This window comes from Orycteropus afer, unplaced genomic scaffold (assembly GCF_000298275.1).
Source record: "Orycteropus afer afer isolate SDZICR_OR568_19922 unplaced genomic scaffold, OryAfe1.0 scaffold00350, whole genome shotgun sequence".
Classification (NCBI taxonomy): Eukaryota; Metazoa; Chordata; class Mammalia; order Tubulidentata; family Orycteropodidae; genus Orycteropus; species Orycteropus afer.
In genome coordinates, this window is record NW_006921937.1 from 1577636 (window position 1) to 1589091 (window position 11456).

Sequence of the window (11456 nt, forward strand, 5' to 3'; positions counted from 1 at the left end):
CCAGACTATTCATAAAGTTGTGTGGTAGTGTATCAAACAGTGTTTCTTTGCTATTCATAAAGTTTTTCCTGGTCAATTTTTTGAGAAGTGGATGGCCTGTTCCTTCTTCCTAGTCTGTCTCAGTCTGTAAGCTGGGCTGATACCTGTGCACCATGTGCATCCTGCTGGGTTTGAAACACCAGTAGCTATGCACTTGTGAGCTGAAATGGACTGGTTTTCACCATTTTGAATTGGACAACCATATGATCATTCAAGAAATGGCAAATTGAAGAGAAACAGTATGGCATTCATCATCACAAATAACGTTTCAAGATCTATCCTGAAGTACAATGCTGTCAGTGATAGGATAATATCCATATGCCTACAAGGAACACCAGTTAATACTACTATTATTCAAATTTATGCAGCAACCACCAAAGCCAAAGATGAGGTAATTGAAGATTTTTACCAACTTCTGCAGTCAGAAAGTGACCGAATATGCAATCAAGATGTCCTGATTGGAATGCAAAAGTTGGAAACAAAGAAGAATCACTGATAGTTGGAAAATTTTGCCTTGGTGATAGAAATGATACTGAAGATTGCATGATAGAATTCTGCAAGACTACCAACTTATTCATTGAAAATACCCTTTTTCAACAACACACGTGAACTTTGCCAGATGGAATACACAGGAATCAGATGGATTACATCTGTGGCAAGAGGTGATGGAAAAGCATAATATCTTCAGCCAAAAGAAGGCCAGGAGCTGATTGTGGAACAGATCATGAACTGCTCATATGCAAGTTCAACTTGAAGTTGAAGACAATTAAAAGAAGTCCATGAGAGCCAAAATAAGACCTTGATTATATATCCCTCCTGAGTTTAGAGAGCATCTAAAGAATAGATTTGATGAATTGAGCATCAATGACTGAAAACCAGAAGAATTGTGGGATGACATCAAGAACATTATCTGTAAAGAAAGCAAACAGAACAGAAACTGAACAGAAGATTTCAAAGAGCAGCTTGAGAAGACAAAGTCAATTATTATAATGAAATATGCAAAGATATGGAGTTGGAAAGCCAAAAAAGAAGAACACATTCAGTGTTTCTCAAGCTAAAAGACCTGAAAAAAAAAATTTAAGCCTCGAGTTGCAATACTGAAAGATTCTATGGGTAATATACTGAATGATGCAGGAAACATCAAAAGAAGATGGAAGGAATACAGAGTCACTGTATCAAAAAGAATTGGTCAATGTTCATCTGTTTCAGAAGGTAGCATATGATCAAGAATGATGTTGAAGGAAGAAGTAGAGCCTGCACTGAAGGAAGAGGTGAAAAACAAGGCTCCAGGAATTGATGGAATACCTGTTGAGATGTTTCAACAAATGGATGCTGCACTGGAGGCACTCACTCAGCTATACCAAGAGATTTGGAAGACAGTTATCTGGCCAACTGACTGGAAGAGATCCATATTTGTACACATTTTAAAGAAAGGTTATCCCAAAGATTGTGTTAAACAATATTATTAATATTGCACACAAGTAAAATCTTACTAGAGATAATTCAAAATTGGCTGCAGCAGTATATGGACAGAGAACTACCAGGAGTGCAAGCTGGATTCAGAAGAAGACATGGAATGAGGAATATCATTGATGATGTCAGATGGATCTTGGTTCAAAGCAAAGAATACCAGAAAGATGTTTACTTGTGTTTTATTGGCTATGCAAAGGCATTTGACTGTGTGAATCATAACAAATTATTGACAACATTGAGAAGAACGGGAATTCCAGAACACTTAACTGTTGTCATGAGGAACCTATACATAGACCAGGAGGCAGTCATTTGAACAGAATAATTGGACACTCTGCATGGTTTAAAATCAAGAAGTGAGTGCGTCAGGGTTGTATCTTTTCATCATACTTATTCAATCTGTATGCTGAGCAAATAATCCGAGAAGCTGGACTATATGAAAAAGAATGTGGCATCAGGATTGGAAGAAGAATCATTAACAACCTGTGATATGCTAACAACACAATTTTGCTTGCTGAAAGTGAGGATGACTTGAAGCACTTACTGATGAAGATTGAAGACTATGGTCTGCAGTATGGATTGCACCTCAATATAAAGAAAATAAAAATCTTCACAACTGGACCAATAAGCAGCATCATGATAAACGAAGAGAAGATTGAAGTTGTAAAAGACTTCGTATTACTTGGTTTCACAGTCCACACCAAGGGAAGCAGCAGTCAACATATCAGACAACATTTGCATTGGGCAAATCTGCCGCAAAAGACCTCTTTCAGGTGCTGAAGAGCAAAGATGTCTCCTTGAAGACTAAGGTGAGCCTAACAAGAGCCATGGTATTTTCAATTACCTCATATGCATTTTAGAGCTGAACAACGAATAAGAAAGACCACCGAAGAGTCAATGTTTTTGAGTTGTGGTGTTGGCAAAGAATGCTGAAAGTACCTTATCAACTAAACGAACAAACACACTGCCGTCCAGTCAGATCCGACTCATAGAGAACCTCTTTGGGTTTCCCAGGCAATATCACTACAGAAATAGATTGCCCAATCTTCCTTCCGAGGAATGGCTGGTGGGTTTGAACCGCCAGACTTCTGGTTAGCAGTCAAATGCCTTAGGCACTAAGCCACCAGAGCTCCCGAAAGTACCCTGGACTGCTAAAAGAACAAAAAATCTCTCCTGGAAGAAGTTCAGCTGGAATTCTTCTTGGAAGTGAGAATAGCCAGACTTCATCTCACCCATTTTGGTCATGTTGTCAGAAGGGACCATTAGAAGGATATCATGCTTAGTAAAGTGGAGGTCAGTGAAAAAGGGGAAGGTCCTCAACAAGATGGGTTGACACAGTGGCTGCAGCAATGGGCACAGGTATAGCAAGTATTGTGGAGCTAGCACAGGACTAGGCGGTGTTTTGTTCTGCTGTACCTAGGGCCACTGTAAGTTGGAGATGACTCGACAGCACCTAACAACAACAGTCCAGGATTGGTTCAAAAGTGGACATAATACTAGTGCTTGCCTACAGATGAGACCTTCTAATGAAGAGATTTGGGGAAAACTGTCCTGACATCTACACAGAGCCACAAGAAGAGATAGTCTCTCTTCTTCCTCTGATCATTATCAGTTCTCTATGTTCAGCCATTTTACATCCTGCCAGCTCTGAGGAACACAGAGATGAATGAAAACTTGTTTTTTCATTGACATTGATGAACCAGCAATCCTGAAGACCACCTCCACAGAGGTGTATCTAAGGTATAGCAGGTATGGCATATGCCCTGGGCACAACTTGAAGCTGGGGGCCACTGAACAGTTTCTATCAATCATCACAGTTTTCTTCACCAGCTGTGAGAGATCATTCAGCAAGTTAAACTAATACTTATGAATTTGACAGCCCTTTCCTGACTTTAGGACTTTCTTTACCTGCTGCCTCCATCTTCCTCCTGCTCTCCTTCCCCAACCAGTCCTTCCTCTTCCACTCCATGGCCTCCATATCCGAACACACTACCCTGCCCTGGGTGTTAATTGTTACTGCTGCCCTGGCCCAAGACTCCCATCCACCCACCCATGTATCAAATGTTCTCTTTTCTCCTGAAAAGTTCTACATGTTAGGATCTCTGGTGACATAGTGCCTAAGGCATTTGACCATTAATCAGAAGGCTCACGGTTCAAACCCACCAGCCAGTCCGTGGAAGGAAGATTGGGCAATCAACTTGCATAGTGATACCACCTTGGAAAATCAAGGAGGGGTCACTATGAGTCCGATCTGACAGCAGTGAGTTTGGTTTGGTTTTGGTCTTCCATGAAAATGAATAATTGGGCCCCCAAGGCAGAGTTTTTATTATTGGGTTAATTGTCCAACATTGATGGTGCAGTTTATACAATGGGTGTCAGATATTTGGACAAGGGCACAACTTCAGTGCTTCCACAGACACTAGTTTGCATAGATACACTGCAACATCTCCTCCTCTGTACTTATTGTTAACCAGACCAAACCAAACCAAACCCTCTGCCATTGAGTTGATTCCAACTCATAGCTACCCTACAGGATAGAGTAGAACCACCCCACATGGCTTCTAAGGCTGTAAATCTTTACGGAAGCAGACTGCCTCATATTTCTCCCCTGGGGAGGCTGGTGGGTTTCAACCACTGACCTTTTGGTTAGCAGCCAAATGCTTTACCCACTGCACAACCAGAGCTCCTTGATTTTACTGTTATGTGACATAAATGTCCTCTTTATTTCAGCCAGTTTGAGTCGGGATTTCTAGTTCTTGCAGCTAATATTCTGATACAAAGTATTTTACATATGTTTGTTCTTCTGACCATCTTTGTGTATAAACCTTTGTCCATATTTCAGATTATTTCCTAAAATAGAATCCCAGAAGTGAATGTCCTTGATCAAAGGGTGTGAACCTGTTTTAATATTTTTCATACTTATCACCAGCTTTATTCTGAAAAAGGTTGTATCAATTTACATTTCACTCATATCAACAGCATATGAGTGACTATTTCGATGTACATACCAGTATCAAGTATTATACCTTAAAAGCTTCTTATTGATTTGATGGGGAAAAAATAGACCATATTGTGATATTAATTTGCACCTTTGATTGTTAAACTCGAACATATTTTCATATACAGTACTTACTTGTCATTTGTATTTATTCATCTGTGCATTGTCTATTCACATCCTTGGCTGCCTTTTCTTACTGTTTCCTTAAGTGAATTCAAGGATAAATAGTCATTTTTAAAAGTTGGTTATAATGTATTTTTATTTTAATATCTTTTTGGTTGGGTAGAAAGGCATATTATTATAGGATCTTGACTTTTTAGTTCATAAAATGAAAAAACTGAAACTCACTATAGACACACAAAACTACTCTTCTTTAAAAGATCTCATCTCTTCTGTGGAGTTTGGATGAAAGAGTTTAGTTGTTATAATACAAATTCACATGAAATCTAAGTTTTTTAAGCTTCTAATCAATGCTCTTAGGCTATTTAACTATGCATTTTAAAGGTTTGTTTTATGACCCATTCAGCAATATTTAGGTTTCTCTCTACTGCCTTGATAGCTCACTATGACTTTCTTCAAGTATCTCTTCCTAAAAATTGGTTTATGTCAGAGCTTAGAAAATTTATGATCAGCTACAGAGAAACATGGGTGTGCAAAAGAAAAAAATGAGCTCTAATAATACATACATACTCAAGATATACGAAGTAACACTCGTTTATTTTTATCCTGAAAAATTCCAGTTTTCAATGTGTCTGCAACCCTGGAAAATAGCATAATTCAGTCTTCATTATTAATGTGTTCAATTATACCTTTTATATAAGTTGGTATTACCTAGGTGCTCTCTTGAGGGAAAAGGGGAAATGTGATAAACGGTGCTCACTTCCTCATTGCCAAAACTTTCACTGAGTTGAAAAGAAGAATATTAGAAAATGTGGCGGCCTGCTTTGTCTCTGAAGTTATTGTGTCAGAAGAAAAATTTATATCACCTTTGGGTCTGGCCTTGTATATAGAAAGAGCAGCAGTTTCCTGAGTGTGATTTGATAGGTCCACTCAGGCAGGAACATAAGACAAGAATTTTGGATGTACGGTCCTTGAATCAGATAGACTTTATCCTAGAAGTCAGTCTACAGACCAGGCAGAGGGGCTGTGTCTTAGGCTGGAGTCTCTAGAGAAGCAAAACCAGTGAGTGTTTATATATAGTAAGAGAAATTTATCTCAAGGAAATGGCTCACACTATTGTAGAGGCTGACAAGTCCCAAGTACATGAGTCAAATGTCAAGCTGAAGGCTCCTCCTGACTCATACAAGCCAGCTGCAGGGACTGAGGAATCTGAGATCAGCAGACAGTATAGCAGGCTGATGGCTTCAGAAGCTGATGAATCCAAGATCAGCAGTAAAATGGCAGAGTTTGGCTCACAGGCTGCGAAGGCAATAATCCCCAAATCGGCAGGCAATATGGCAGGCCACTTGTTCAAGTCCAGGAACCAGAGATGATGATGAGCTAGATGCCGGATCAAGATCCAGCAGAAAGCCAGAGAATTTTCCAAGGAGGCCAATATATACTGGAAGCAAGCCACACCCTTGAGGAAACTCCCTTTCGATTGATTGAATCTCATTGCATATCTCATCATGGAGGTGATTACATTATATCAGATCTCATCATGGGGATGACTGCATCATAACTGCTTAAACCACTAAGAATCATGGTCCAGCAAAGTTGACACACAATTTTAATTATCACAGACTGCAAGCATGAGGCTTGGAGGAAGGACTTATTGTCCGGGAGAAACTCTATAAGGGAAGACAGGGTAGCAAGAGCAGATAAAAAAGCAAATCGTGGAAACTGGAATACACAGTAGTGAAAAGAGGTTCAAGTCAGAAGACAGACAATAGGTCTCCCTTAGATTTGACTGACAATGAAAGAGACTCATCCAGCAATGTGGTAGCCCAGTAGTTTGCACTTGGCTACCCAAAGTCCAGGACTATTGAAGAGTAACAAATCTACACAAGCTAACTTTAGCAGAAGAAAAAAGTACACAGGACCCCCAAAAAATTACATAGGACCCAAAGTTAGGATTATAGGAAAGGACTGTAATCAAGAACAGGAAAATCATCAGGAATCCAGGCTATATTCTACCATCTCTTCTTCAACCTGTACATCTGCTACATTCTTCTCTCTATGTTCCTGCTGGCTGTCTCATCTCATTCTACATGGACTGTGCCAGCTCCTAGCTTCTGAGTTTACATGTTACAGTCCAACCACACAGAATCTGAATCTCTCCCACACACTCTAATTCTCTCCTTTTTCATCCTCAATCTCTTACAACCTATCCCTATATACACAGATAGATGAATAGATAAATAGATGTATGTATTTGTTGTTGTTGTTAAGTGCCATCGAGTCGTTTCAGACTCATAGCGACCCCATGCACAGCAGAACGAAACACTGCCCGATCCCGTGTCAGCCCCACAATCCTTGCTATACTTGAGCCCATCATCGCAACCGCTGTATCAATCCATCTCGTTGAAGGCCTCCCCCTCTTTCGTCAACCCTCCACCCTACCAAGCATGACATCCTTCTCCAGGGAATGGTCCCTTCTGACAACATGACCAAAATAGGTGAGACGAAGTCTGGCCATTCTTGCTTCCAAGGAGCATTCTGGCTGCACTTCCTCCAGGACAGATCTGTTAGTTCTTTTAGCAGTCCATGGTACTTTCAGCATTCTTCGCCAGCACCACAACTCAAAAGCATCAACTCTTCTTCGGTCTTCCTTATTCATTGTCCAGCTCTCACATGCATACGAGGCAATTGGAAATATCATGGCTTGTGTCAGGTGCACCTTAGTCCTCAAGGAGATATCCTTGCTCCTCGGCACTTGATACAGTTCCTTTGCAGTTGACTTTCCCAATGCTATACGTTGTCTAATGTCCTGACTGCTGCTTCCATTGGCATTGATTGTAGAACCAAGCAACGTGAATTCTTTGCAACCTCAATCTTCTCTCCATTTATTGTGATGCACTCATTGGTCCAGTTGTGAGGATTTTTGTTTTCTTTATATTGAGACGTAATCCATACTGCAGACTGTATTCTTCAACCTTCATCAGTAGGTGCCTTAAGTCATCCTCACTTTCAGCAAGCAAAATTGTATCATCTGCATATCATTTTTCTTCATATAGTCCAGCTTCTCAGATTATTTTCTCAGCATATAGATTGAATAAGTATGGAGAAAGGATACAACCCTGATGCACTCCCTTCTTGATTTTAAACCATGTAGTGTCCCCTTGTTCTGTTCGAACAATAGCCTCCTGGTCAAGGTACAGATTCCTCATGAGTACAATCAAGTGCTCAGGAATTCCCATTCTTCTCAATGTTATCCATAATTTGTCATGATCCACACAATCAAATGCCTTTGCATAGTCAATAAAACACAAGTAAACATCTTTCCGGTATTCTTTGCCTTGAGCCAAGATCCATCTGATAACAGCTATGATATCCCTTGTTCCACGTCCTCTTCTGAATCCAGCTTGAACCTCTGGAAGTTCTCTGTCAATATATTGCTGCAAACATTTCTGAATTATCTTCAGTAAGATCGTACTTGCGTGCAATATTAATGATATTGTTCTATAATTTCCACATTCTGTGGGATCACCTTTCTTTGGAATGGGAACAAATATGGATCTCTTCCAGTCAGTTGGCCAGGTAGCTGTCTTCCAAATCTCTTGGCATAACTGAGTGAGTGCCTCCAATGGGGCATCTATTTGTTGAAATACCTCAATCGGTATGCCATCAATTCCCGGAGGCTTGTTCTTCGCCAGTTCTTTCATTGCAGCTTTGACTTCTTCCTTCATTACCATTGGTTCTAGATCATATGCCACTTCCTGAAATGGATGAAGATTGATCAGTTCTTTTTGGTACAGTGACTCTGTGTATTCCTGCCATCTTCTCTTGATGTTTCCTGCATCATTCAATATTTTGCCCATAGAATCTCTCAATATTGCAACTTGAGGCTTCAATTTTTTGTTCAGTTCTTTCAGTTTGAGAAGTGCTGAGTGTGTTCTTCCCTTTTGGTTTTCAGACTCCAGGTCTTTGCACATTTCGTGATTGTCTACTCGAGCTGCTCTTTGAAATCTTCTGTTCAGCCCTTTTACCTTTTCATTTCTTCCATTTGCTTTAGCTATTCTCCACTCAAGGGCAAGGTTCAGAGTCTCTTCTGTCATCCACTTTGGTCTTCTCTTCTTTTCTTGTCTTTTTAGTGATCTCTTGCTTTCTTCATGGATAATGTTCTTGATATCTTCCCATAATTCATCTGGCTTTCAATCATTGGTGTTCAATGCATCAAATCTATTCTTTAGATGATCTCTAAATTCAGGAGGGATATATTCAAGATCATATTTTGGCTCTCTTGGACTTGTTTTAATTGTCTTTAACTTCAAGTTGAATTTGCCTATGAGCAGTTGATGGTCTGTTCCACAATCAGCTCCTGGCCTGGTTTTGGCTGTAAATATTGAGCTTTTCCACCACCTCTTGCCACAGATGTAGTCAATCTGATTCCTGTGTGTTCCATCTGGTGAAGTCTATGTATATCCTCTCTTAATATCTCTTAGGGAGCTCTGGTAGCATAGTGCCTAAGGCACTTGCCTGCTAACCAGAAGGCTGGTGGTTCAAACCCACCAGCCACTCCTCGGAAGGAAGGTTGGGCAATCTACTTCTGTAGTGATACTGCCTCGGCAACCCAAGGAGGGGTCGCTATGAGCCGGGTCCGACTCAATGGCACATAACAACAATATCTGTTAACTGATGTACCCAGCTCAAATCCATCACCTATGATCATGGGGTCACAATGTACAGACAGAACTATGGAAAGTCAACCCTAGAGATGGATGTGATACAAGGGGTGAGGGAGCAGGATGGAAAATTAAGGGGTTGTTGTGAGTCCTTGCAAAAAGTGAGGGAAAAGGATCAAGACCACCACATCAACAGCCTAAGGCTGATTCCTATGAGACAGAGGTCAAACATGCTGCCTTCCTCCAACCTTTTTACCAATTCTGATACCAAACAGCCCTCCAATGGCACCCACTATGACTGTTCCTTTTTATTTGTTGACCTTGGGTTTGTCAGCTTCAGCAGCCAGCTGCTGCCTCAATGAAGAAAAGGTTCCAGCTTCAGTGGGCCCAGAGAAAGAGGCAGAGCTGAAGCCCAAGGTTGAAGGCCTTTCACCCAGCTTCTAGAGCCTGGCACTTTGAACTTGGACTTCTAGCCTCCAAAATGGTAAGAGAACAAATCCCTCTTTGTTCAAGCCATTCCACCTGTGGCATTTTCTGTTAGAGCAGCACAAGGTAACTAAAACAGTCAACCCTAGAGATTGGTGTGATACAAGGTGTGTGGGAGCAGGATGGACAACTAGGGGGTTGTTGTGAGTCATTGCAAAAAGTGAATGGGGCAGCATCTGACCTCCTCTACCTTCACAAGGAGGGAGAAGGATAAAGATCAGCCTAAGGCTGATTCCAATGAGGCAAAGGTCAGACATGCTGCCATCTTCCAACCTTTTTACCAATTCTGACACCAACCATCCCTCCCACAGTACTTCTACTTCTCTACTGGGTTCAAGAATTCCTTGCAATGGTCACACAGAACTCACAGACAATATTCACATTGGGGTTTATTAGGGAAGTAACAGGTTACAATTCAGGATGAGGAATACTCAGGATGTAGTTCTTCAATCAGGACACATCTTCTTCTCAGTCATGCCACAGGCACTCTTCTCTCTGGCCCTAGCTTCTACCCTGCTCAGGCAAATGTTACAAAGCTTTTTTAGCTCTGCAAATAGGTTCCCAGAAAGGCACCCCACTCTACCACCAAGCCTCCTGCCCGAGCACTTGGCTTTCTCACTCCATGGGCTGGGAAGCCTACCGCTTGGTCTCTTGGTTCTGTTTGTTGTACTGCCATTGTCTCTTTGCCATCTTTCTGTCATTTCTCTGCTGTCTCTCTTCCATCTCAGCAAACTGTTACAGTTCTCTCCCTCTCTCTCTCTCTCTCTCTCTCCCTCATTTTCTTTCTCTTTCTTTGTCTCTGCCTCCTAAAGAAGATTGAGGAGGTTTAGCACAGGGATCTTGGAAGGGACATGCTCCACTCTTGGCTCCTCTTTCTTGATGGTAGTGAAATCTCCCTTTTCCCCCTGAGACAGCTCATTTTAAGCCTAGCAGAATGGCAACTGACCAATCCCCATGTTAGGGTTCCATACACATTATTTGCATGGTCCCACCCCCACAAGGGTGCCATGTGCCTTATTTATATGATTAGCAAGTTATCCAATTCCCTTGGTGGGCCATAAGCACCTTACATTTGCGTAGTCCATTCCACTCATCTGGTCAAAGTCACAAAGACCATAGCTAGAAAAGCTACACTAAGCAATTCACTGCACCTTATGTGTAGTCACAGTCATTTACTCAAATAAATTCTAAGTCTCACAAATTGTAGAGGAAGAGTGAGTTGTGAATATACTACCAGCTTCAGATTGACCTTCGATCTTTGGACCTAGCTATCGTAGGATTAAGGAAGAAGCCAATATGGCATAGCTCTTTTCTTATGACTGTAGTGACTGTATAAAACCAAAAAACAAACTCACTGCCATCAAGTCGATTCTGACTCATTCTGACCCCCAGTGGGCTTCTGAGGCAGTAAATCTTTACCAGAGTAGGTTGCCCCATCTTCCTTCCATAGAGTGGCTGGTGGATTTGAACTGCCAACATTCTGTTTAGCAGTCAAATGCCTTAGGCCCTGCATCACCAGAGCTCCCAAGTGACTGTATAGTGCTTATAAAATGTTGTTCTAAATAAATGTATGGGAGCTCTGGTAGCATAGTGGCTAAATCACTTGACTGCTAACCAGAAGGCTGGCGGTTCAAACCCACCAGCCACTCCTCGGAAGGAAGGTTGGGCAATCCTACTTC